This window comes from Pinus tabuliformis, chromosome 1_2, assembly GCF_031772625.1.
Source record: "Pinus tabuliformis cultivar Carrire ecotype Pingquan chromosome 1_2, CPIR1, whole genome shotgun sequence".
In the NCBI taxonomy this organism is placed as follows: domain Eukaryota; kingdom Viridiplantae; phylum Streptophyta; class Pinopsida; order Pinales; family Pinaceae; genus Pinus; species Pinus tabuliformis.
The window spans coordinates 1048105914-1048132424 of NC_142298.1; the positions used below are offsets into that span (position 1 = coordinate 1048105914).

Sequence of the window (26511 nt, forward strand, 5' to 3'; positions counted from 1 at the left end):
GTTGGAAAGCCAAAAACTCCATTTACACCAAGTCCTACATTGTCTGCACCTGGTAGCGGTTCAACACATCTTTCATCCAAACATTCACCTTTTATTGACCAGGAACTACCTTTTACATCCACTTCAGTTCAAGAACCCAACTGTCAAGAACAATCTTTAGAGTTTGTTTCTTTCTCAGTATTCAAAAATATATCTGCTATAGTTGTTCAACTTGAACCTATAACTACATTACCACCTTTTCATACTCCATTTACTCCTTAGACAGGTTCTACATCTGCTGGTACTTAAGGTTCAGTAAGTTTAGGTGCAAACATGGTAGCACCTGCATTCTTGTTGAATAGGTATGCACCTATTCACTTGCCACAATAGTTGAATCCAATGCCTCAAGAATACTTAAGTCTTCCTCGTTTCTCAGGGGAGGATGAAAAAACAACAGAGAAGCATATAGCAGTGTTTTGTAATTTTGCAAATAATCTCAATGTTGAACACCTAGATGTTGTTTTGAATACTTTTTGTGCAATCCTTGGATGGTGAAGCAAAAAAGTGGTTTAAAGGGCTTCCTAATAACTCTATTCCTACATGGGAAGAGATGAAATGCCAGTTCACCCAGAGATGGGGAGAGAAACATGATCATGGGTATTTACTTACAGAGTTCAATGCCATTAAAAATAAATCTGATGAAAGTGTTGTTGAGTTCATCAGAAGGTTCAATAAACTTTACAATAGTTTTCCAGTGGAGATCAAGCCCCCTCCTACTGGTGCAAAAATAACTTTTGCAGGGGCATTTGAATCAGATTTTGGGTTCACATTAAGGGAGAAGAGATCCACAACCCATGATCAGATCCAAACTAATGCTTTAGAAATAGAAGAAAATTTGGTGGCTGCAAGTAAAGCACCAGAGGCACAGCCTACCCAAGATGAGGGAAAGGCCAAAGTGGAATCCTCTTAAAGTCACACATTAGAGGATATGAATAATGTGATTAAAAATTTGTCTAGCAAATTGATTAAATAGGAATTGGAGAGTAAGAAATCTCAAAGGCAAGTACAACAAAACATAAACTTTAATCCCCAATATAGAAGACAACCTTTGCAAATTTTGCAGAAGGAGAGAAAAGACCAAGATCAGGTTCAAGCACCACCTTACTTAGAGGCAGATCCTAATGAAGTACTAGAGTTTTCCAAGGATCATGATGATCATATTTCCACATTGTATGCAGGAGATGAAGATGAACTAGGTGTTGAGGGAGAAGAATATACTGAAATAGATGCCATTTATGATGAGAATGAAATTGATAAATATTGGAAGCAATTTACTGATTTTATGCAGGCAGAATTACATAAGAAATATGACTTGAGATCAAGGAAAAGATCTAGAATTCAAGAAAATGAAGATGAACAGCAAGTTCCTGCTCCCCTACAAAATGCGACTCCACAAGAACCACAACCTACAAAACAATTAAATAAAGGAAAGCAACAACAAAATACAAATAAAAAAACTTAGATACTTCAAGGTGAGTCTTCTCAAGATAAAATTGATAAAATTCCTTTAGAAAAAATTGTTTCCATTCCACAAGAGATTTTAGTGATGAAGAAAACTGAAGATGAAACTGGAAAGAATACCAAACAGATTCATGTATTTAGTCTCACTAAAGAGATAGAAAAAATCAGAATTCAGGTGCCCCTCACAGAGTTGGTCAAAACACCAGTTTATTAAACAGAGATTGCCAAGTTTATCAACCCGTGTGAGAATGTGAGTATAAATGACACTGTGAATCTACAAGAAGATAAACCAGTAGTAGTCTTCGGTCCACATGTGGAGGAGGTAGATTCTACAACACATCCTTTCTACATTTGTTTATTGATTCATGATTTCCTCTTGCATAATTGTATGTTTGATTCAGGAGCTTCACACAACCTCATGTCACTATCAGTAATGAAACAATTTAAACTTACAAGTTACTAAACCTTACAGAGACCTGTAGTCTTTTGATTGAAATAAAGTCAAGTGTCTCGGGGTCATTAAATATATGGTGGTGTTAGTAGCCCAGATCCCAACTAGAAGCTTGGTAATGGATGTAGTGGTAGCAGATATCCCTGCTAGGTTTGGAATGTTGCTATCTAGGTCATGGGGGGCTAAATTGGGGGGAGTTCTAAAATTGGATTTTACTTATGCTATCATACCAATTTTTGGTGGAGAAGAGTGAAGGCTATAGAGAGAAACAATATTCATTAAAACAATCACAAAGATCCGAGCAAGTAATTCACCTGTGTACAACCAAGAAAAAGATGACTTTTCTTGTTTCATATTGCATGACAATGCAGAGTTGGCTGAAGATAACCAGAGGTAGCCTACTTCAACCTGTGTAAATATAGAGCTGCAAACAGAAGGGGTGTGAAAGTGGTTCTTTGATGGAGCTTATTCTAAAGAAGGAATAGGTGTTCGTTTCCTTTTAATTACACCTGGAGGTAATATGATCCCATTTTCTTTTAAATTGGAGTTTGAAGCAACTAATAATGTGGCAAAATATGAATCCTTGATCATTTCTCTTCAAACAACAAAACAAATGGGAGTCTAGTCTATTTCTATTTTTGGAGATTCAGAGTTGATTATAAAGCAAATCAAAAATCATTGTCAAACAAAACACCCTAGGCTTAGGGCATACAAAAATGAAGTGTGGGATTTAGTTGAGAATTTATTTGAGGCTTTCAACATACAGTTCATTCCAAGAGATGGGAACAGGTTAGCAGACTCATTAGCTATGGCTGCCAGTACCTTTAGGCCTCCTATAAATCCAAGGCTAAGATATGAGGTTGAAATGAGGCACAGGCCTTCTGTTCCAGATAACATAAAACATTGGCAGGTTTTTGAGGATGATCAACAGATTAAGGAATTCTTGACTATGATTGAAGATTTTCAAGGCACCGAAATTGATCAAGATGGGGATGAAACAACAGAAGGTGCAGAAGTAAGTGATTTTAAAAATTCCATAGTTAATCAGAAAATTATTCAATTGAAAGATAATATTTTGCCAAGAGGACTTGTCCCTCTTGAAAGACTTTTTAACTCTAATGATGTCGCTGTTAGTACAGAGAAAGTTTCATTGGATGAGTAGGTTCAAGATCATAATATTGGAACCTAGAAGGAGCCCAAGTTAGTCAAATTGTTTAATGGAGTTCCATTAAATTATAAAGAGAGATATATTGAGCTTTTAAAGAAGTACAGTGATGTTTTTGCTTGGTCCTATTATGATCTCAAGACATATGATGTAAGCATTATTCAACACAATATTCCCTTAAAGGAAGGGATAAAACCATTTAAGCAGAAACTCAGGGAGATTAATCCTTTGGTTTTACCATTGATTGAGAAAGAAGTTAAGAAACTTCTCGATGCCAAGATAATAGTTCCACTCCGATACTTTGATTGGGTGGCCAATTTAGTATTTGTAAGGAAGAAAAATGGAGAAATAAGGTTATGTGTGGATTTTAGAAATTTGAATAGGGCTTCCTTGAAATATAACTATCCATTACCTAAAATGGATCATGTGCTGCAGAAGGTAATGGGATCCTTCAGAATGTCAATGCTGGATGGGTTCTTTGGGTATAACCAGGTGGCTATTGATAAAGAAGATAAAAAAAGGACTGCATTCACAACTCCTTGGGGAACCTTCATGTATGCTCGAATGCCCTTTGGGTTGATGAATGCAGGTGCAAAATTTCAGAGGGCTATGGACATTGCATGTGTGGGTGACAAGTTTGTAGTGATATACTTGGATAATATCACTGTTTTCTTTAAGTTAGATGAGGAGCATTTGGACCATCTTAAAAAGACTTTTGAGAAATGTAGAAAATTTGGGCTTTCTTTGAATCTTAAGAAGTCAATTTTTGCTCTAGAAGAAGGAAAACTGCTGGGGCACATTGTTTCTAGAGATGGAGTAAAGATAGATCCAGCAAGGGTGCAAGTTGTGAAAAAATACCGCTGCCCAGGAGTAAGAAAGACATTAATTTTTTTTTGGGAAAAATAATTTTTTTAAGAAGGTTTGTGTCCAATTATGTTGAAATTGTAAAAGAGATTACCAACATGTTGAATAAAGAGAATGAAGTACATCGGACCAAGGAAGCTAGAGAGTCATTTTCCAGGATCAAAGAAGCATTACAAGCAACTCTAGTTTTGATTAGCCCTGATTATCAAAAGCCCTTTCAAATATTTTCATTTGCATCACTCAATTCAATAGCTGTTGTTTTGTTACAAAAAAATGATGAAGGAAAAGAGCAGCCAGTTGCTTTCTTTAGCAAGATCCTCAGAGATGCTGAACTCAAATACAATATTCTTGAAAAGCAGATATATGCCTTGGTAAAATCCCTAAAAGCCTTCAAAACTTATGTGTTGTAGTCACAGATCATTGCTTATGTGCCAAATGCTGTAGTAAAGGATGTCTTAGTCCAGAGTGATATGGAAGGTAAAAGAGGAGAATGGATAGCTAAGATCCAAGAGTATGACCTAGACATAAAGCCCACAAAGCTGGTGAAAGGGCAGGGATTGGCAAAGATGTTGACAGAGTCAAATTTTTAGGCATTGGGAATCAACTTGCTAACACCTGTAAATGAGGAAATAATTGAAGAGGGTGAAGAAAAATCAAATTCAGGTATGAAGATCCGATATAAATTTTTATGTTCAGAATGGTACAAGCACATAGTTCATTATTTATGTTTTCTCTCTTGTCCCCAGTCAATGGATAGAACAAGATATAGAACATTAAAAATCAAGGCACAACCATATGTGATTGTGGAGGGCAAATTGTATTGGAAGGATCCTGTGGGAATTTTATTATTATGTTTGACAAAAGATGAAACTACAAAGATGTTGGCTTAGTGGGGCCTGACCCAGGTTCAAATATGATTTAGCGAAACAAATCCCAATACTACTAGCCCTTTCGGCAATAGTCCGCGGAGCGCGGATTGAGGTCTCACCCGAAGTAGTATGGGAGGTTACTAGAACCAGGTTTCCACACCCTGGAGATGTCTGATGATTTAAAGTGGTCGGTGGTTCGACCCAGCACGCACGTCACTACGCGCACTTACCTGTACCTCACAGCCTGAGTCGCTGCCTTCGTGCCGCCCTACTCGGGGGTCGAACAATGCTATTACCCAAGTTCTTACTCGAAGCCCAATATTAGGAGATTAACTGAACTTATTTGTATACTTCCAGTTATATTTAACAATATTCACAATTCATACAAGTGAACATAGTAAATAAATAATACAATTGCAAGTAATATCAGACATGTAATAAATCAGAACAGATACATAGAATTGGTAACAAAACTTCTCTTTATTATTCCCTTCCTTTGGTTATAGACTCAACACTACCCTGTGCACTTAGCTACAGGGGTCCGCGCACTTAGTTGCAGACTCTACTAGGCGTCTGCGCACTTAGCTGCAGATCCTTTTCCTACTACTATGACCCAAAACACTTAGACTCTTGCTCTATGCTTCGCTATCTTTCAGAATCCATACGTTGGTTCATTCTTTTCTTGACATTTACAACTTAGAGCCTCACTCTATTTATACAATCCCATGGTCCACGGACCATGGGTAGGCCGACTTTACATTCAAAAACTTAGGGTGGACAACCCTATGACTCTAACATACAATTCACGCTCCGCGCCTGCAATTCGCGGAGCTTTACAATAATATTACTCAAAACTTGGGCTTTGAGCCCCAAAAAATGCTGTGGGGGGATTCCATGCCCAACAAGAGACAATTAAATATTATCATGAGAATTTATGTGGTGGAAATTACAGTTGGAAAGATACTGCACACAAAATCCTCTAGGCAGGCTTTTATTGGCCCACCTTGTTTGGTGATATATATAAGTTTGTCAGAAGCTGTCAGAAGTGTCAGCTTTTTGCTGAGAAAAAGAGGTTAGCTCCCTTGCCATTAATCCCAGTCTTCATAGAAGAACCATTCAGACAATGGGGGCTAGACTTTGTTGGAGAAATTAACCCACCTTCAAGTGGACAACACAAGTGGATTCTTACAACTACTGATTATTTCACCAAGTGGGTAGAAGCTATACCTACTAAAAGGAAAATGACCAGGTGGTGATGAAGTTTTTAGAAGAAAACATTTTCAGCAGATTTGGGTGCCCTGTCAAAATCATAACTGACAATGCTCAAGTGTTCAGTTCAATTAAGTTTGTTGCTTTTTGTCAGAAGTATAATGTCATTTTATCTCATTCAACAACTTATCATCCTCAGGGAAATGGATTGGCTGAATCCACTAACAAAACATTGATGAAAATTCTTAAGAAAACTATTGCAGAGAATCAGAAAGACTGGGATTCAAAAATAAAGTTTGCTCTTTGGGCTGTTCGAGTGACTACAAAAAGGTCTACAAGCAAATCACCTTTTGAGTTAGTGTATGGAACTCAAGCTCTTTTTCCTAGTTAGCTTGTGAAGCCTGTGATTGCAATGATTCAGGAGGAAAAAGAAAAACCCAATGCTCTGATAAGAAGGATGCATAAGGTAGTGGAGTTGAGTGAGAGCAGAGATAAGGTGAGAGATAATTTAATTATGTATCAATAAAAAATGAAGGGAATTTTTGACATAAAATCCAAAGAAATTGATTTTAAAACTAGTGACCTGGTGTTAAGGTGGGATACTAAAAGAGAATATAAGGGAAAACATGGGAAGTTTGATCCTCTCTGGTATGGCCCATTCAGGATTATAGAAGTAAGGGAAAGTAATACATTCTTCCTAGAGAATCTTGTTGGTGAGACTTTATAGTTGCCTGTCAATGGGTAGTACCTCAAGCACTATTTCCAATTCTGAAGCACAAGCATCTTGTCCTTGTAGATATCAGAGTGAATTTATTGTACAAATTCCATAGAATTAAATTTGGCAAAGCAATATATGACTCCATGCCTGAGGTGAAGGCACTAATCTGTGGTTCTTAATTCTTCTATGGAAAAAGCACTATCCCTAGGTGGAGCCAAATGTTGTCGCATCCATCGTCGTTTACATTTCATTTTAATATTATCAAAAAAAAAAAATCAAATATTTTGTTTAAAAAAATCAAAAGAGAATGTAAAAGTATGAAAGCAGTGATTTATTTTATATTATTAATGGCATTCAAATCTATATAAGGTGGGGCCCCGACCCATATATTAAAGTTCGAGCGGTATCACAGGATATAAGCAAGCATGGACTCGAGAAGCTGGTAAAGTGCTCTGCGGGGGAACAACGCGCACGAGTTATAACTCAGGCTCAACCCCGTAGTTGACCATGACGTCAAGGTGTTTGACTGAGATCAACGACCTGAGGTTGCTATGGGGGTTCAAGCCCAATGAACCTCTCATACAATTCCTACCCTCGTAGCGGGTCACCCCCATCGCTTCACTCCATCTCATCTCCTCCATGTCATTTTCCACCCTCATTCATTACCGTCCACCTCATTCACCATACCCCGTCACCTCATCTGCCACTCCATTAATTAGTTACATTAATTATTGGTTCTCCCTTCGTTGGATTATCATATATATAAAAGGAAAGCAAAACCTCATTGCATTAGTCTTTTGTTTTAGTACTAAACAACCTTGCATCCAGTTTAGCAGTTTGAGTCAGCAAACGTCCCGACAACTGTCATCAGCAATTGTCACCAGCAACTGTCACCTACAGTCACCATGGCCAAACAACAGTATTGAAAGGAGACACCATTGTGAACTACTTGAACAAAGATTTTAAGCTTCTATGGATGGTGAAGACTCTGTTTACATATAAACCTACTTATGGTAGGATTACAACTTGCAGAATAGCATTGGAAAAGTTAGAGGAAGCACCAAAGTCAAATGTATCATTATGGAGAAAGTGCAAGGAATGGATGATAAAGCAGACTAAAGATGCATCAGCAGGACCACCTGCTCAAGCCATAGATTCAAACAACGAGCAACAATCACCAATCATACTCTAATTTCTGCTACTTCTTGTTATCTTATTTTTTTGAGAAGTATGGGGTGTCTTTTACCCTCTAATGTAATATTTTGTAATGACTTTTACTTTAGATAGTTAGAAGGTAGTTAAGAAGTTTGATAGTTTTGGTAGTTACCAACTGTCCCATGATGTATAAAAAGAGGCAAAATTATAGAAAAAAGGTCTGAATTTTGAAGAACTTGGAGACTATGCTGTTGTATTCTTGATAAATTGATGATTAATGAAAGAATCAAAAGTTTTCCACACATTGTTGGGTATGATTTTGTAATTTCTCTGTTATGTGTCATCATGTTTCTTCCTTTCTTTAAATATGGTAATGAAGTTGCAGGTCTTTGTTTACTTATGTGAATGAAGTTAAAATTCCTTAAAAGAGCGCTCCTATATTTAAAGTTCCTACCCCTATATTTCTTCTAAGTTACAGATAATAGTTCCTGTCAAACACAACATATTATCTTTAACTTCTCAAGGCATTCTTCACACAGCATTCATATTCAGCATCACATGGAATTCTGAGATTTTCATATTAGCTAAATATTAAGGGTTAAAATTCAGGTCCTTCAGGCCCTTCACATGAGGATACATTATACAAATAAGTGACATGCATAATAAAAATTAATGTCTTAAGCACAATTTCTACACAGCCAGGAAATTGGTTTCTTAAGGGACAACATGTTTAATTATAAATTACTTAACAAATGTGGTTTATTAAGTAATTTCTCACAGTGAAAGAAATTTTACTATGGTAAAATTGCTTTACATGGTGTACTTCGATCCATCTAGTAAATTAGGCTAGATGATCAATTTTTTGGTGATAACAGACAACCTCAAGCTTTGTGAAATTCTGGGTAGCAGTACATGTTCACTAAGGGCTGAAAATGGACAATGCAGCTCAACGAAGGTCCAACTGTTGTAGGGTGATCTGATCATCAGAATTTCAGCAAGATGACTAAGTGTGTGAGCGACTAAAATTGTGCATACATGATCTTGCGAACACACATTCAACATGACTCGACGACCATAAACGTCAAACGATGAAGACAACATATACTCAGTGTGACTGATTGACGGTGCGAGTGACAAGTGCAACACTTATGGTAGATCATTGAATGACTGCGACGACGCTTGCATGACAATGCATACAACATCGTGTATGAGTGCGATATATGTTTACATAGAGAACACAACTAAAACACAACCGCCAACATCACCAGAACGAGGTCGCAAGCATGACATAGCAATCAACATGCAGAAGACAACAATTGGTCGAACAAGTGAAAAAGAAGCAAGACATGTAGAAGAAACACATAAGATGAATTTTTGTGTTTGTGAACATGCATGTTACTGAGGACAGGGTGATATGACAATGACAAGTAATCCTATAAACTCAACTAAGAAGTGTACTTCGAAATATGTTCCGTACTTACCATAATTACCCTCAAGATGACCATGCATCTGATGGAGTTTGCATGTGGTCTTGATCTTTTCCATTACTCTATTCCTTGGTCCTTCTCCTCAACTTCTTGTAAGCAATTTTAGCATGTCACCTTTTCCTGTAGTCACAGAGAGGTATATCTGTACAATTTTAGCAGATAGTGACTACTGCCAGAATGAGGCCCTAGGAGGCCCGTCTATGCAATTTCTGCATGCAAGATCGACAAGACAACTTGAACAACACTGCATAGTTTTGCAGCTCAAAGCATTATTGCGGGATGGGGGTCCCGGGAGGACACCTCTGTGAAATTTCTGAATGCAGTGCAACTGGATTTCTCTGTGCATTTCTGGAGAGTAGTGCAAGTTGGGGCCTCTGCGGGCTGTGGGGTTTCAACAGGAAAGATAGGGTTGTGTCTCTGCGCATTGCGGGGTTTCAGCAGGAAAGGGAGCAAGCTTGATGGTTGCAGAAATAGAGCACATAGTTTCGGGAAGTTGGATGAGGCTAGGTTTCTTTGGAAAATGGCTAAGTGTGAGATCAGTGAAACATATGCAAACATTGATAGGACTCGACTGTGATTGCACATAGACACTTAGTGACACAACGTAGACCATCCAAAATACATAAGACATATTTTTCTTGATGCAACAACCTTCATGACATGAGTGCGTGAGGTGAGTGTGAAACATGTATATGTGATGAAAACCACTCATACGCACACAATTCCCTTGAAGTAAGACAACATCCCCTTTGCATGACAAACAACAACCCTTGTGCCCAAATATGACACATGTTGCATGAAGACGAGAACACGGAAAACGCTTAAGATCAAGGAGGGGAGATTGAAATCATCAACTTACCAATCAAGTGACCAAGGATAATCAATCGCATGATCTGAGGTAGGCTCCAAAATTTTCATGCGAGCCAAAATTTTGGAGGGTGGGTATAGCCGCTACAACAGTTAGGTTTCCCACCAAGCCAAATCTAAGAGAGATATTTTTAAAAGACAACTTGTGCAAAAAAAGTTGAAAGGAACACATTTTTCATTAAGCTAGGCGAATTCAGATGATTTTGTCTTTTTCCTGATGCTTCATATCTATTGCAACAACTTCTTCTACCAGATTTCCTCATGTCTAGAACTGGGTGCTTTCACATTAAATTTTGTACATGAAATGAACTTCACAACGATCTCATCCTAAATCTAGTACCTTAAACTATTAAGATATATAGTTATAAAATCCTCTTATTCCTCTTACAAAATGCATCTTCATTTGATATTGTTTTAGATTGTCATATCACTCCGTCTCAAAATTAGAGAATGCTTGTCAATAGTTTGTAGGAAAGCCTTTTCTCCCTGATTGCTCCACCAACTTGGCACAAGTTCATGATTTTCTTGCCTCTTCTATAGGTGATCTTATGATAAGTTTCTTCTTGCTTCAACTTCGTCTTTCCCATTTTTAATCTCCTTTGATTCTCTTCAACAATTTCTTAATCTTCAGAGAACTAATTTATCTATTCGATCCAATCCATCATTTTTTTGGTTTATTGACCATTAACCTGTGAAATTCTGCATTATCAAATTTCATTTACCTGTTTGTGAAGGTGTTGTTTCTTATAGACATTGTGTGATCACTATGGATATATCGATGTCATAGAGGCATGGTCTACTATGACCAACACTAATACACATGTTTCACAAATAATTCAAAACTTGTAGAAGTTGACAAAATCAAAACGTGGTATGAAGAAAACCAGAAGTGGATTGCGGGGGGGGCTAGCTGGTGAGTGGTTTTTGCTGAGGGGGTGTGCATTTCTCTAGATTGAGCCACGTTATATGTGGAACCACCAGGGTTTTCCGTAGTGAAATCACCTATGTTGATTTACAGGTGCATCTAATCACCGTTGAAACTTGCCTGCAATTTACTCGTGCACTACTACCATTGGCCTTTAACACTCGACATTTGGATAATATACTTGGGAAATTTTATCTAACATACTTGACATCTTGCATTAATCTATTGGTGACTTACTACTGGCATTAAACATTCCTTTGTTGGCGTTCATTTGAAACTCCATATGGGAGCTAATTTGGGTGTGTTTTACTTTATTAACAACTCCAACAAACCCAAATTTTTTATTTGATTACTCATGGGAAATAATCACACATTGATTGTGTAAACAAATATCATGGTGTCTATATACACCATTCCCTTCAAAGCCAACTCGATGCGTAGTGCAAATTATGCTCTCCCCAACTTGGTGCTTGAGGCATTGGACACTGCCTTAGCTTGTGATTGGTGGCTTTCACCATTGTGGAACTCTAGGTGAACTTCATGGATGATGAATCCTCTGTGTTGAAATAGACTTAGACCTAGAGATTGGGATCAACTCAATAACTTTTAAAACAATTTTATATTTTAAACTAATAATTTGATAAAAATAATATAATGATATTTTTAGAAAATTATATTTATTTAAAACTAAAAGTAAAATTATTATTGAAAATAACCTAGTGACTTGTAGAATAACCATTTTTCCCATAAAATTTTCATATGCCCAAGATTATGGCCAGGAACAAACTTGAAAATTTTTAAAGCATTTTCACTTGATAATGGGTGCAAGAAAATGCTACAATATTTGCTCCAATTGGGGAGTTCTTCCCCCTGTGGGATGTAGAGAACTTGTAGACCAAGTTCCTTGAATATGTTGGGCATGGAGTCATTGTCACAAAATAATAAATCCCTTGCCACCTGTATCTTGTAATCTCATATAATCAAACTGATGCTAATTCATATACTGCAACATGCAACCTGCCAACTGAAACTTGTATCTTGTTTCGAATTTGAAATTTCATTGCAAACATCGACCTACTACAATGGATTGTGAACTGATATATTTGAGCATAAAATAAATCAATAGCAGCATTCTATTCATTGAATTATGGAGTCAACAATCCACAATCATCTACAATCCTGGTGTAAAATTTGAAAGCAAATACTGCAACCTGAGATGCATGTCAGAAAAGAAATTTCCATCCAATTTATTTGGCTCATAAAAATGATGAAAACTTTCAAATTTATTCCAAGCACCAAAAACGCTTTGTGTAAAATTTGTTCCTAAGAACAAATATTACTCCCTTCCTTGAGAAGCCATCCTAATTTATAAAAACACTTCTTTTTCCAAAAATACTCATTAATATCATCATAATTTCCTCAAAAATAATGAGGAACCTTCCCACTACAACTATATGCTTCTTCCCTTTTTATTACATGATACAATGATGTAACAACATTGTGGAAGAAGCCTTTTTTTTCTCATATAAGTCCCTGGTATCTAGTAAGAATTTGAAATTGGTAGCTCTACCCTAAAAAGATAGGAAGATATTTTCTTGGTTATTCTTGGGGAAGGAAACTTACAAGATCCCTCTTGCTCTCTGTTACACAGTATTTTGTCACACCTCCTACACTTCCCTGTGACATACGTCGAAGTGCCTGAAATGTGACCATTATGCAGTGTACTCATTCATATATGCAAGTCATACCCTTCCTAAGTCATTGATTGGAAAATGCCTTGAGATTTCCCTGGAAGAAATAACTCTAAAACCCTAATTTGAACATCATTGCACTTATGAGACTCAAAACGGTGATGATCACCTATTGCACTGAACTTGACCCACAATGGTATTGCTTTGTTCCCTTGTATACCCATGATGATCTCAAAAAGGCAACTTTTCTTAAGAGGATGAGAAGCTTTGTGATCTAGAAGCTTCCAGAGTGGCGAGTTGGAGGTTGTTTGGCATAAATGAGGTTGAATTCTCCCAACTTGACCTCTTGGTTTTATCCCTATGAGATACCTCCTTGAGATGAGGACCTAATCCTATCTTTGGAGAGGTCCTAACTCCCTTTCCCAGCCTATATATTCATCCTCTCCCATTCCCAAATGGTTGATCTATTCCTATTTGCACCCTTATGCTAATATTGTGCCTATATGCTATTCATTTGGCTTGGAGAAGGAGTGCTTGGAGAGCTTAGCTTGGACTTGGATATTCATTCAAGGAGAGCCTATCAACATTAAGGCCTGGTTGTATGATTCCCCTTATTTTCTATTAATATACAAATGCTGGTTCATTTTCCCTAAATGTGTATTCTCATGTATCATTTAGCTTAACATTCCTTGATCAGTTAAGTAGGTTACTTTTGGATATGGTATTCGTATTTGCATGCCTTGTTGTGTCCTGATCTCTTGTGCAGGTGCATAAATGCTAAGAGTAGTAGGAACGAACTGATGGTACAAGCGATTCAAGGTCTTCAACAAAGGAGATCAAGATAACATCAGAACGAGGTAGGCCATCTTCTTCATCCCTCTTTTGAATTGCAACTTAGGAAAGTGTCAAGTAGATTGTCACTTCGGTTGCTAGACCCACTCATTGTGCTAGAGGGATCGTCTTTGTCCGCAGAGAGGATTTACCTAGACAATAAAATGTAACTTCGTTGGGGACCCTATGATCCTTTCCATCCAATCCTTCACCTCGCTGTTGTGATGAGTTTGACCAACCGTCCAATGCTAGATTTGTTTGCTTGTCTGTAACTATTTTCACTTCCTAGTAATTGCTTGAAGGTTCTTGATTTGTGCTGCTCTTGAAGATTTTTTGTTTTTTTTTATTTATCTTTCTTGACCATCTCGGTTTTATCCCTCACAGTCGGGGTGACATCGTGGATATGTTGATTACACTAGCAATGATTGATGCTTTTCTTTTAACAGGTGCGATGATAACAAAGGTTAAAGAAAATTAGGGTTAGTCTTCTTGTTTTCAATTTTTTTCCTTCTGTTACTGGCTTACTAGTGTGATTTTAGTGTCCTTGTCTTGTTTGACATGTTTGTATGATTAAAATTTCCTCTTTATTTGGTTTAAGTGTGCTTGGAGCTTGATATTCCTTCTAGGGTTTTAGGTCTTCTAGGTCATCCTTCATTCACTCATTGGTCTTCTCTTCAAAGATCGATTACCTTTCTTAAAAGAGTCTTTTTGTGTTTGGACGTCTTCTGCAAATCACTATTGGTTCTTGGGTATTAAGTTGTTTTCATTAGTGTCTAATTGAGTAGATGATTTGAAAGTCCCTTTAGTTCCCTTTGGCAAGAAATATATTACAAAATTGTTTGTTTCGATTGAACTAAAAGGAAATATTTGCTTTGAATTTTGTGTTTCTAAAAACGAAAGTGAAATTGTTTATCTTTTAAGTAGTTTTTGAAGCATTTGTTGCACTCAAAATCATTAATGTGAAAGATATTTTCATGATTATTGAAGTTGTTTGCATTCTCTTTGCTTCTTGCACTGGATTACATTGATTACATTAAAGTGAAAAAGAAATCATCATTATATCTTAAGGTAGTATGCTTTACAATTTTGTTTTGGCATTTTATTTGCTTATCATATGAAAGATTAGATTTCATGTTTTGAATTTAGTATTGGAAAATTGTCATTGATGCATTATTTCTTGTTTTGATGCATGCTTTGGGTGTTTCTCTTCCTTGAATAGGTAGTTTTCATCGAATGAAAGAATTTCAGTTTCATCATTTAGCTGCATTTTAGGAACATGTGACATCATTGAGGCCTTGAAATAAAAACATAATTTCAAGATCAACTTTAAAATCTATCAATTAATCTAAGGAGAATTTGAAACAATGTTCATACTTAGTGGTCTAGGCTAGAGACGTGTTCCAGTGTCTATAAAACTTAGCAACTGTCATTCACTCTTTCATTAGACAATGCTAGCACGAACTTGTGCTCCCAATACCATCGAGTATATAAAGGGAGACCCTCATAGGTTTCAAACCTTTATCCACAGGAAGCCGAGTTCGCTTCCTTGTAAACATGATACACTGAACACAACATTCAGGGAGATTTCCTACACGTACGTCAAGTCCTTGGTAGGTTTATTTGCTGAGGTGTATTGATCTAATAATCACCCTATGAGTGACACCAGTTGAAGATTTATTAAACAAAAGGTATTACAGACTCCTATGCTGGTGTGCGTTCTATGTTATTTAAGCAACGGATCGATTAGATTGCCAATACACAGATATTAAATGGAAAGACAATAGAGAAATATAGTAAGCAAACACAAAGACACAAGAATTTTTAATAAGGAGTTCACCCTATTCTCTAGGGCTACATCTCCGGTCCATCTCTCAGTGGTGGCCTTGTTTTATTGTGCCTTTAAGCAGAGAATTACAGTGCAGGGACTCAATATGAGTTCTCCTGAAGCAGGTTTGTTTGGCAGGGTGGTTCTTGGATTCCCCAAGCCACTGGAGTACACAGACTCTTCTTCTTCCTACCAGCTCTGTGACCTTCTGGTCCACAATGGAAAGAGCCAAATGTGGTGCTCAGTCCGGACAGATTCCTCTATGGGATGGCTTGAATCTTCAAGCTCTCTGGTGCTTGATGCTGCCGTTGGTCAGCTCGGCCCTCTGTCTCTTTCTGCTTTTGCTTTACTGTTCTCTGTGTTCCTTTCTCCTCTCAGGATTCTGGTTCCTTTCTCTGTCTCTCGATAATTCGACTTCTTCCTCTGTTCATGGCTTTTAGCCATTCGCTGACATGACTGTTCGGTTCTTCTTCCACTTCTATCGATTTACTTTCTGCAACTGCGTTTGGAGTCCTTGGTTCAGCAATCATGAATGCTCAGGAAGTGGCCACATGTCCTCCTTAAATAGCGCCAGCCTGCTTCGTCGGTTCATTTCTTTAGTTACGTCGTGGATGCTTCTTCCTCCACCATGGCAGTGAAACGGATTCCAAATCCCTTCAAAAACGCGTCATATTCCTTGTCGATTCCACTTCCCCCATTGGGCGCGAACTCAGCTGTCCGATCTGGATTCCCCAGATCTAATGTAATACGCACGTCCTGTACGGTTAACCTGCTCGATCGGTAGCGTGCGATCAACGACAGTTTTCTCTCACCTATGCCTGCCACGCGTCGATCGGTGTATGGAATTGCTCCGCTCCTGTCCAAAACCTCTTACCATTCAAGGGTGCCTCAATCAATACTACCGGTTTTCTAGAGCGCGGGTCCCGCCTTTGTACTTAGCGCTTTTCGCTTTTCTGCCCGCGGTTCTCCGGTTTCCCCCACGCGACCGAGTGTTTGGGCTTTTCCTTCACGGCCTTGTTCGCCCAGCGATGCGCGATTAGCTCTAAACACTAATAACGCATCAAAAATCACCTCTTTTTCCCATTCTAGGGCTCCCAGGGGCTACTTTGACCTCCTGCACGGTCTCCATGGGCCTCGGTCAGCGCGCTTTGACCGAGGTCCTCGTCATTCCACGTCGGCTGCCATTGCCACTAGTTCAGGGTGTTTTTGATTGCTATTTTGGATTTCGTTAGAGATTTGTTCTCACCTGACTCAGCCATGGTTTCTTGACAGTCTTTTATGGATCTAATTTAGATCACGGCCTTCCAATTGATAAAGCTTTTGGACCACCAAAAGTTGGTTTTCTTTCAAGCATCGACTAAGTGAGGGTATTGCTTTCTCACTTGTCCAATCTCAATCCACTTCGCACTGCTTGGCTTTGAACCTCTGAGCCTAATCCTGAGGTACTCAAAATCTCCTCTGTGTGTTGTCCTCACCTTCCTATCCAAGACTGTGTCTTCTTGCAATTCATTCAAATATTCAGGTAGCAGGTCATCAATAGAAGGCAATTGACTTTTCTCTTCAGGGTCCTCAATCATTGAAGGTTCAAATAATCTCAAGCAATCTGCATTTACGACTGAGTAGATGTGCATGTAAGCTGGTAGATCAAGGCGAAAAGCATTTTCACCAATCCTTTCAAGTATCCTGAAGGGTCCATACCTGATAGGTTTTAGCTTTTTACCTTCACCTTGCATCCTATCCTTGCTGATATACAACCAAAATTTATCTCCAACTTGAAAACTATGCTCCATCTGATGCTTATCATGCCTAGCCTTGTACTTGGCCTGGCTCTTTTCCAACTGTTCCTGTACTACCTGGTGGATCTCCTGGATCTATTCAATGAACCTAGTTGCCTTGTCCATATCACTGTGCCCATCAACCATGGTATCTTTACCAAAGACAAAATCCATATCACTGTGCCCATCAACCATGGTATCTTTACCAAAGACAAAATCCAAGGGAGACCTTGGTGTGAAACCAAAACAGGTCTCAAAAGGAGATCTCTGTGTAGAAGAGTGCTTGGCTCTATTGTAAGCATGCTGCACATAACATAAGTGTTCATCCCAAAGCTTAGGATGTTTGTTGCAATATCCTCTCAGTAACTGGATCACTGTCCTATTAACTACTTCTGTCTGGCCATCTGTTTGTGGATGAGAAGCTGTGCTTTTCTTTAATTTGGTGTTCATAAATTCCCACAGACTTGACCAAAACTTCCCCACAAATCGGGTGTCTCGATCAGATACAATAGAAGTGGGTAATCCAAAATGAACCCATACATGTTCAAAGAACAATTTTGTAGTCTATTCAACTGTAATTTGCTTATTACAAGGTATCAAAATACACATTTTTCTAAACCTATCCACAATAACATATATATAATCATGACCTTTCCTAGATTTAGGCAGTCCTCCAACAAAATCCATGGAAACACTTTCCCAAGGGTGAGAAGGAACTGGTAAAGGAGTGTACAAACCTAGTTTCCTATTGCTGGGCTTGCTTTTGGCACACATGGCACACCCTCTTACATATCTAGAAACTGTCTCATTCATTTTCGGCCAATAGCAGAATCTTTGCAACTGTGCAACTGTTTTACTTACCCCAAAGTGACTTGATATCAGAGAAGTGCGTGCTTCCCTAATTATCTTTACTCTCTCTGTTTGTGGAATGCAGAGTTTCCCACAATGATATAAGGGTCGGTCCTTCACATGATAGTCCATTTCTTCTACTCTTTTGCCTTGACTCAAAGTTGCATATACATCTTTAAATTCCATAGCCTGAGCATATTGTTCTATGTAGCTTTCATGTAGCACAAAGTTATGCTTAAGTATGGTAGATGCATTTATAATGGGTCTAGATAACATGTCTGCAACCTTGTTATGTATGCCCTTTTTATATCTGATGACTAAATGAAACTGTTGTAGAAAACCCATCCATTTGTAATGTCTTGATTGCTGCAACTTAGTTTGGGAGTGTAGGTATTGAAGTGGTTGATGATCAGTATGTATTACTGTCTCTTTGCCCATTAAGTAATGTTTCCACTTTTTCACACTCTGAACTAATGCATACAATTCTTTATCATATGTAGGATAGTTAACTACTGCAGGATTAAAAGTCTCAGAATGATAACATATGGGTTTACCGTGCTGTGTCAACACTGCTCCCATGGCATAGTCACTAGCATCAGTTTGGATCTCAAATGGTATTTGTAGATCTGGTAGTGCTAATATAGGTGCTATACTAATTTTTTCTTTCAAGGTGTCGAAGGCTTTCTGCTGTTTGCCTCCCCACTGAAACACCTTGTTCAATCCTGTCAAAGCATGTAAGGGAGCTGCAATTGAGGAAAAATTAGAAATGAACTTCCTCCAATATTGTGCTGCTCCTAAGAAGCTTCTCACTTCTGTAGCAAACCTGGGTTTAGGCCAGTTCACAATGACTGCCACTTTAGAGGGATCTATTTTCAATTCACCACCCCCTACTATATGACCCAAATAATTTAAATATGTTTTGCCAAATTCACATTTTGAGAGTTTAACATAAAGTTTTTCTCTTTTAAAAACATCTAATGTCTGCTTAACATGCTTTAAATGTTCTTCCCACGTTTTATTAAAAATCAGAATGTCATCCAGATACACAATAACAAAATCATCAAGAAAAGGTCTGAGTACATCATTCATTAATCTCATGAAAGTAGCAGGGGCATTGGTCAAGGCAAAAGGCATAACTAGCCACTCATACAATCCCTGCCATGGAAAATTTTAGGGGCTAATGTTCGCCCAGTGGGCTAATTTTCCATGATTTTTCCACAAAAAAGATTCGCCAATTTCCAATTTTATAAAAGACGATTCGCCCAAATTTTAGAATATAAAATTATTTTACCTTAAAAATCGCCAACATTATATAGAGACTATATATAAAATAATTATAAATTTGAATAATTTTACAAATATATCAATAAACATTTATAATTTGCATATTAGGGATTAGTGAGATTCGCCAATGTTTTAAACTTCAAGAAAATTTTCCATCCTTAAAATTTTCCTTGATCCCTGCTTTGTTTTGAAAGCAGTCTTCCATGCATCTTGCTCTGCAACTCTGACCTGATGGTATCCACTATGTAAATCCAGCTTGGTGAAATAAATAGCTTCCTTTAATTGATCTAAAATATCATCTATGCGAGGAAGGGGATAACGATTTTTTATTGTTATCTTATTCAGTGCTCGGTAATCAATGCACATTCTCCACGAGCCATCTTTCTTTCTCACAAAAACGATTGGTGACCCACATGGTGATGTGCTAGGCCTGATGAACCCTTTCTCGAGCAACTCCTGCACTTGCTTCTTGATTTCAGCATTCTCTAAAGCGGATAACCTGTACATCCCAATGTTAGGCAATGGAACATCTTGCTGCAAAATAATATCATGTACTATTTCCTTTTTGGGTGGTAGACCTTTAGGTTCTTGAAACAGAACATCATACTTTGAAACAATCTTTTCTATATCAGCTTTCTGATCAGCATTACAGCCCTCAAATACATTGGCTTTATCAAGTTTCTTTTCCTTTACAACCATTAGTAAGAACTGTTTGCATGAATTTATCATTCTTTTCATCTGTCCTGAGTTTATGAGAGTATAATTATTCTTGAGCTTATGAACTCTTACAAAGTATTCGATTCCATCTTCAAAAAGCAGATACTTGTTCTCAGCTCTATAGAAAATAGCCTTTCTATCATACAAGTAAGGGCTTCCTAAAACAATTCCACGTATATCCAAAGGAATTATGTCTAACTCAACCTCATCTACAAATGCTCACCCAAAAGAAAACTTGAGTTTGCACTGTCTAGTCACTTGTAGTTGTGCTTTATCATTCAACCATCCTAATGGGTATGGTTTCTTGTGAGGTGTAGTTGCTAATCCCAATTTCTTTACGATTGCTTCGGAAATTAGATTTACTTGTGAGCCACTATCAAACAAAGTATCAATCTTTTGATTTTTGGAAATAACTCGAATATGGAAAAGCTCATGTCTTTTTCTCTCATGTTCTTTATCAATAACAGATTGAGCAGAATTACTAGTAGATGCTTCAGAATTCTTACCTTTTATACCTATTGCTGCAATGATTGTTTCATCTCCCGAGTCTGACCCCAAATCTATCTGAATAGCTGCAGCAATCTTCTTCTTCTTGCCCTCGGACTTCTTAAGTCTTAGCTTTGGATGCAGAATCCAACAGTGCTCAACATCATGCCCCTCCTTTTTACAGTGAGTGCATGAAGATTTGCCTTTTTGTGCAGTGTTAGCCTTCCTTGCTTTCCACTTCTTCTTTCTTTTCTCCTTGCTCTTGCTTATAGTGGGTTGGGAAGATCCCCCAACTTCTGGATTTCCATTCTTTCCTCTAACCTCTAGATGAGTAGCTTGTACAGATACCTCATCTATACTGGTGGGATTAAACATGAGGATGGTATGCCTGATGTAGCTGTGTAGACCACCAATGTACTTCAAAAGAGTCTCTGGTGAGTCTAATGAGATACCCAACATCAATGCTCTCTTTCTGAACTCTTGAGTATACCCTTGCACACTTTTCCCTTTTAGCTGCCGAAGAGTTTGCCAGCTCATCATGCCTTGTTGCATGTAGGCCAATGGATAGAACTGTTTTTTGATTGCAGCAACAAATTCACTCCAGACAGAGATGGTCTTGCCATGTTTCTTCATATCAGCTTGGGTTCTGCCTTCCCACCAAACCAATGTAGTGCCTCCTGGGTGTAGGCTTGCCAGCTGAATCTTACCCTTGTCTGAGTCTATGTTCTGTACCCTGCAATACACATCAATTTGTCTAATCCAATTGTCTGACTTCTCAACATTTAACTCCATCATATATAGGCAAATCAAATTTAACATCTAGCTTAATAAAAGATGCTTTCTTATTATGCACAAGGCTATTAGGAGGTGTGAGAAAGCTTTCCTCTTTCCCTTTTCCTTTGGAGTGGTCATGGGAATGAGACTTATCTTCTTCTTTATCTCATTTAGAACTTGATTAATCTTCATCCTTGTGCTTTCTAAAGTCCCTATACATTTCTTCTACCATAGAATTTATAGCTAGGAAACTCTCTATGAATTGAGGGTCTGGCCCCACAGAACCTTCCTCTGACATTGTCTTCTGAGAATAGACTCTCCCAATTTCAGGATTAGTTTCCACCAACCCTCTTTCTCCTAATTTGAGCTTTGATCTAGTGAGCATTCACAGCTAAACCAACATAAGCTTGTCTAATCTTACAACCTAGACCTCTGATACCACCTGATCTGATAATCACCCTATGAGTGACACCAATTGAAGATTTATTAAACAAAAGGTATTATAGACTCCTGTACTGGTGTGCGTTCTGTGTTATTTAAGCAACGGATCGATAAGATTGCCAATACACAGACATTAAATGGAAAGACAGCAGAGAAATATAGTAAGCAAACAGAAAGACACAAGAATTTTTAATAAGGAGTTCACCCTATTCTCCAGGGCTACATCTCCGGTCCAACTCTCAGTGGTGGCTTTGTTTTATTGTGCCTTTAAGCAGCGAATTACAGTGCAGGGACTCAATGTGAGTTCTCCTAAAGCAGGTTTGCTTTGCAGGGTGGTTCTTGGATTCCCCAAGCCACTAGAGTACACAGACTGTTCTTCTTCCTACCAGCTTTGTGACCTTGTAGTCCACAGTGGAAAGAGCCAAATGAGGTGCTCAGTCCAGACAGATTCCTCTATGGGATGGCTTGAATCTTCAAGCTCTCTGGTGCTCGATGCTGTCGTTGGTCAGCTTGGCCCTCTATCTCTTTCTTCTTTGGCTTTACTTTTCTCTGTGTTCTGTCCTCCTCTCGGGATTCTGGTTCCTTTCTCTATCTCTTGATAATCCGACTTCTTCCTCTGTTCATGGCTTTTAGCCATTCACTCACATGCCTCTTCGGTTTTTCTTCCACTTCTATTGATTTACCTTCTGCAACTGCGCTTGGAGTCCCTGGTTCAGCGTCATCATGAATGCTCAGGAAGTGGCCACATGTCCTCCTTAAACAGTGCCAGCCTGCTTTGTCGGTTCATTTCTTTAGTTACGTCGTGGATGCGTTATTTCTCCACCGTGGCAGTCAAACAGATTCCAAATCCCTTCAAAAACACAACGTATTCCCTGTCGATTCCGCTTCCCCCATCAGGCGCGAACTCAGCCATCAGATCTAGATTCCCCAAATCCAACGTCATACGCACGTCCCGCACATTTAACCTGCTTGATTGATAACACGCGATCAATGGCAATTTTCTCTCACCTCCGCTTGCCACACGTCGATCGGTGTATGGAATCGCTCCGCTCCTATCCAAAACCTCTTACTATTCAAGGGCACCTCGATCAATACCACCGATTTTCTAGAGCGCGGGTCCCACCTATGTACGTTAGCGCTTTTCGCTTTTCCGCCCGCAGTTCTCCCGTTCCCCCCACGCGACCGAGTGTTCGGGATTTTCCTTCACGACCCTGTTCGCCTAGTGATGCGCAATTAGCTAATCGCGCATCAAAAATCACCTCTTTTTCCCATTCCAGGGCTCCTAGGGGCCACTTTGACCTCCTGCAGGGTCTCCATAGGCCTCGGTCAGCGCGCTTTGACCGAGGTCTTCGTCGTTCCACGTCGGTTGCCATTGTCACTGGTTCATGGTGTTTTTGATCGTTGTTTTGGATTTCCTTAGAGATTTGTTCTCACCTGACTCAGCCATGGTTTCTTGACAGTCTTTTATGGATCCGATTCGGATCATGTATATTGTAGTTCACAGTTACTTGGTACTCCTTTTTTCCTAGAGTTACCTAACTGGTCATTTCGATCTTTTCTGACCCCTTAAATTTGAAGAGATCTTCGAGCACTTTTCCTTTCAAGCTCGCTAAACTATTGAAAGTGACTAGAGTAACATTTTTGTCCTCTTCTCGAATCTTAAAAGATGAAAAGGCAAAGTTTTTGTTTCTAAAAATAACTGCCCATGATGAACATGTCAAACCCAAGTAGTTGCTTCTTGGACCAATATTGAGTAATTCCCTGTTAATTTCAAGATTTTTAATAAGCCCTCAACGAATCTCCTCTCCTTTTCTTCTCTTGAGAGGAAGTCATCGTGGTTAGATCATTGAGTTCATCTCACAGTTCCCCTTCATTGTCTGATACTGAATGGTCCTCCCAAGGAGTTCATATGGAGCTTCCTTAGTCACTTGAAGATTAAGGTTTTGAACTTGGGATTATTCCAAGTATCCAACCCCCGTCTTATCGTTCACCTCCATCAGATTCTTGGCCACCTTAAGAATCTAATCCTGAGACCCCAGAAAATCCTATTCAGACCCCTGAGAGTTTGCAGAGGCTTGTTATTCATCCGCCGAATCTGTTATTCGATTCTGTTGTGATATCTCCTCAGCGTCCTTATAGTCCTTATGATCGACATGGTATTCCTTTGGATTTATCTCCTTGCACATCTCAGATTCCTCCTCACCAGTTGTTTCCATCTATGGAGTCAGAGGGTGAAATCCCAACCTCTTCTCTGGGTCATTCAGAAGTTTCCGCTACCCATACTCCTCATGTCGATGATGAACAAGGGTATGAATTTCCTCCAGAAGGCTTTCCTTTTATAGGAAGAGTCCTATGTCTCACGTTTCCTGAAACTAGTGGACATATGTTTCCACTCGATTATACAACCTTAGCTCAGGTAGTTTCGGGTACTCCTAGTGCTTCGTCATTGTATCAAAATCCCATTTGGTCTTCAAATGAGATGCCTACGTTCATTCCATTCATTCCAAATGTGACCTATCAAACTTTTTTACAAACTGTTGTCATGTCAACTCCTGTACAACCTGCAATTCCATCGCAGCCTGTATCGTCATTTCAAATGACTCTTCTGGTACAACCGACTGTTTCAGGTTAGGTTTTAGTTAGTTCTTCTACCCCTTTGTAAAGTTCACATAATGTGCCACTGCCTGAGGGGGCAAAATATGAATATTCCTCTTGTATCAGGTGAGACCACTATGAGTGGATTACAAACTTACATGGTTGGATTTAATTAACCTTATTATGGAAGTATTCCTAATTTGGTTGATCCATCTGGATCAGGTAACATCCAAGATCAATAGCCTTATATGGCTTAGGTTCCACTCCAACAGGCTTTTTTCCCATATTGTTCGCAAGCCTTGGTCAATCTATCTTACATTCCTCAAGCTGGAGCTTATGTCCAGCTTGGTCAATCCGCTATTCCTGGTGGATATGGTCAGATTCAATTCGGAAATTACTAATACCCGCAAGTATATCCCAAGGAACTGTCCAATTACTCTTGCAGCAGTAAGGAAAACCTTTGCAGCAGTAAGGGAAACCATTGCAGTAGCAAGGAAAACTATTGCAGCAACAAGGGAAAACATTGCAGTAGCAAAGGGCAACTATTACAGCAACAGGGGCACCCTTTGCCGCAGTCTCAACAACCTTTATAGCAACAACCTTAGTTTGTTCAGTAGTCTACTCAACCTTTGTACTCGCAAGGACAACCTTTGCTGCAGAAAGGTCAACCTTTGCAGTAGCAAGGTCAACCTTTACAGCAGCAAAGGTAACCTTTACAGCAACAAGGTCAACCTCTGCAGCAACAAGTTTCATATGCGTATCAACAAGGTCATCCCTTGCAAGCACATGGTCAACCCCTGCAGCAACAGGGCCAAACTCTTTAGATCCAAGGTTAACAAGTTCAACAACCTTACAATCCATATTCCACGTATAATTCTTATCAATGGCCTATGGTAGGGAAATAACAAACCTACCCTGGACAAAATCGACCTTATGGTCAAGGTAACCCTCAGTGGGGGGAAAATCAAATCCCGTATGGACAAAATCCTCCACTATGGGGGAAAACTCCTTACCAACAAGGTTGGAACCCACCGTTTGGGTCTCCTCAAAGGCCCTACATGCCATCCAATATGTAATTGCCTTTCTTGGCTATGTTGGAACTACTTGATGTCTTGAGGCTAAAAAATGATCCTATTCTTCATTCACCTTACTGGCCTCTAGTTCCAACTAAAATTCCAAGTGATTGCCCTAAATTCGAAGGAAATTCTAAAGAGGACTCTGAAGACCATGTGATGACATATCACCTATGGTGCTCTTCAAATTCATATGTTGATGATTCTATCCATCTTCGCCTCTTTCAAAGAACCTTAATAGGTGCTGCCGCAAAATGGTATATCGAGTTTCCTCGAGCCACCTATGCTGACTTTAACTCTCTAGCTATGGAATTCCTCACTCACTTCCAATTGTTGGTTCAGTATGAAACTGACATTCATTTTCTCACATCCCTTAAGCAAGATACCACAATCCACATTTCCGATCATATACATGAATGGAGACGTCAGCGTCGCCTCATAAAATTTGAGATTGCTGATGAGTTGTTGACTGAATGTTTCACAAAATCATCCGTTAACAAGATTGGTAAGGATATAGCTATGGGTGGATGTGTTACTGAATCACAAGCTATTTCCCATGCTCAGTATCTAGACATTGTCTATTCACAATCTGTCATGTTGTATGAGATGTTTCCTGATGCTCTAAGACCATCTTCAAATCTGACAGCATAAAAGTCTCCCGATGTACCACCTGTTGATGGTGTAATTGGTTCCGTGTATTAGACTTCCATGAAAGCTTCTGTTAACACCCAGGTTGTTCCCTATGACTCCCAAGGGAATACGGCCGGGGTAACCACTAACCAATCTTTGGATTACAGTAATCTAGCCAGACTGTAATCAGAGAGGGCTCTCTCTGTATGATTTGTCTCTGTTATGATAGAATTTTAGGCTAGCTATAGGTTCAGGTTTGTTTACGGTTTTGGTTGGATGATAATTTCAGTCAAGGTGCTTATGCATTCTCCAAAGTGTTCTAGTCCATTG

The 26511-nt window shown here is 38.9% G+C and overlaps 1 pseudogene; it reads right to left on the reverse strand.

The window, feature by feature from the left end:
• LOC149209719 (serine/threonine-protein phosphatase PP-X isozyme 2 pseudogene) overlaps window positions 1-25339 on the reverse strand; it is a 48143-nt pseudogene extending 22804 nt beyond the window's left edge.
• Window positions 25340-26511: the final 1172 nt, after the last annotated feature.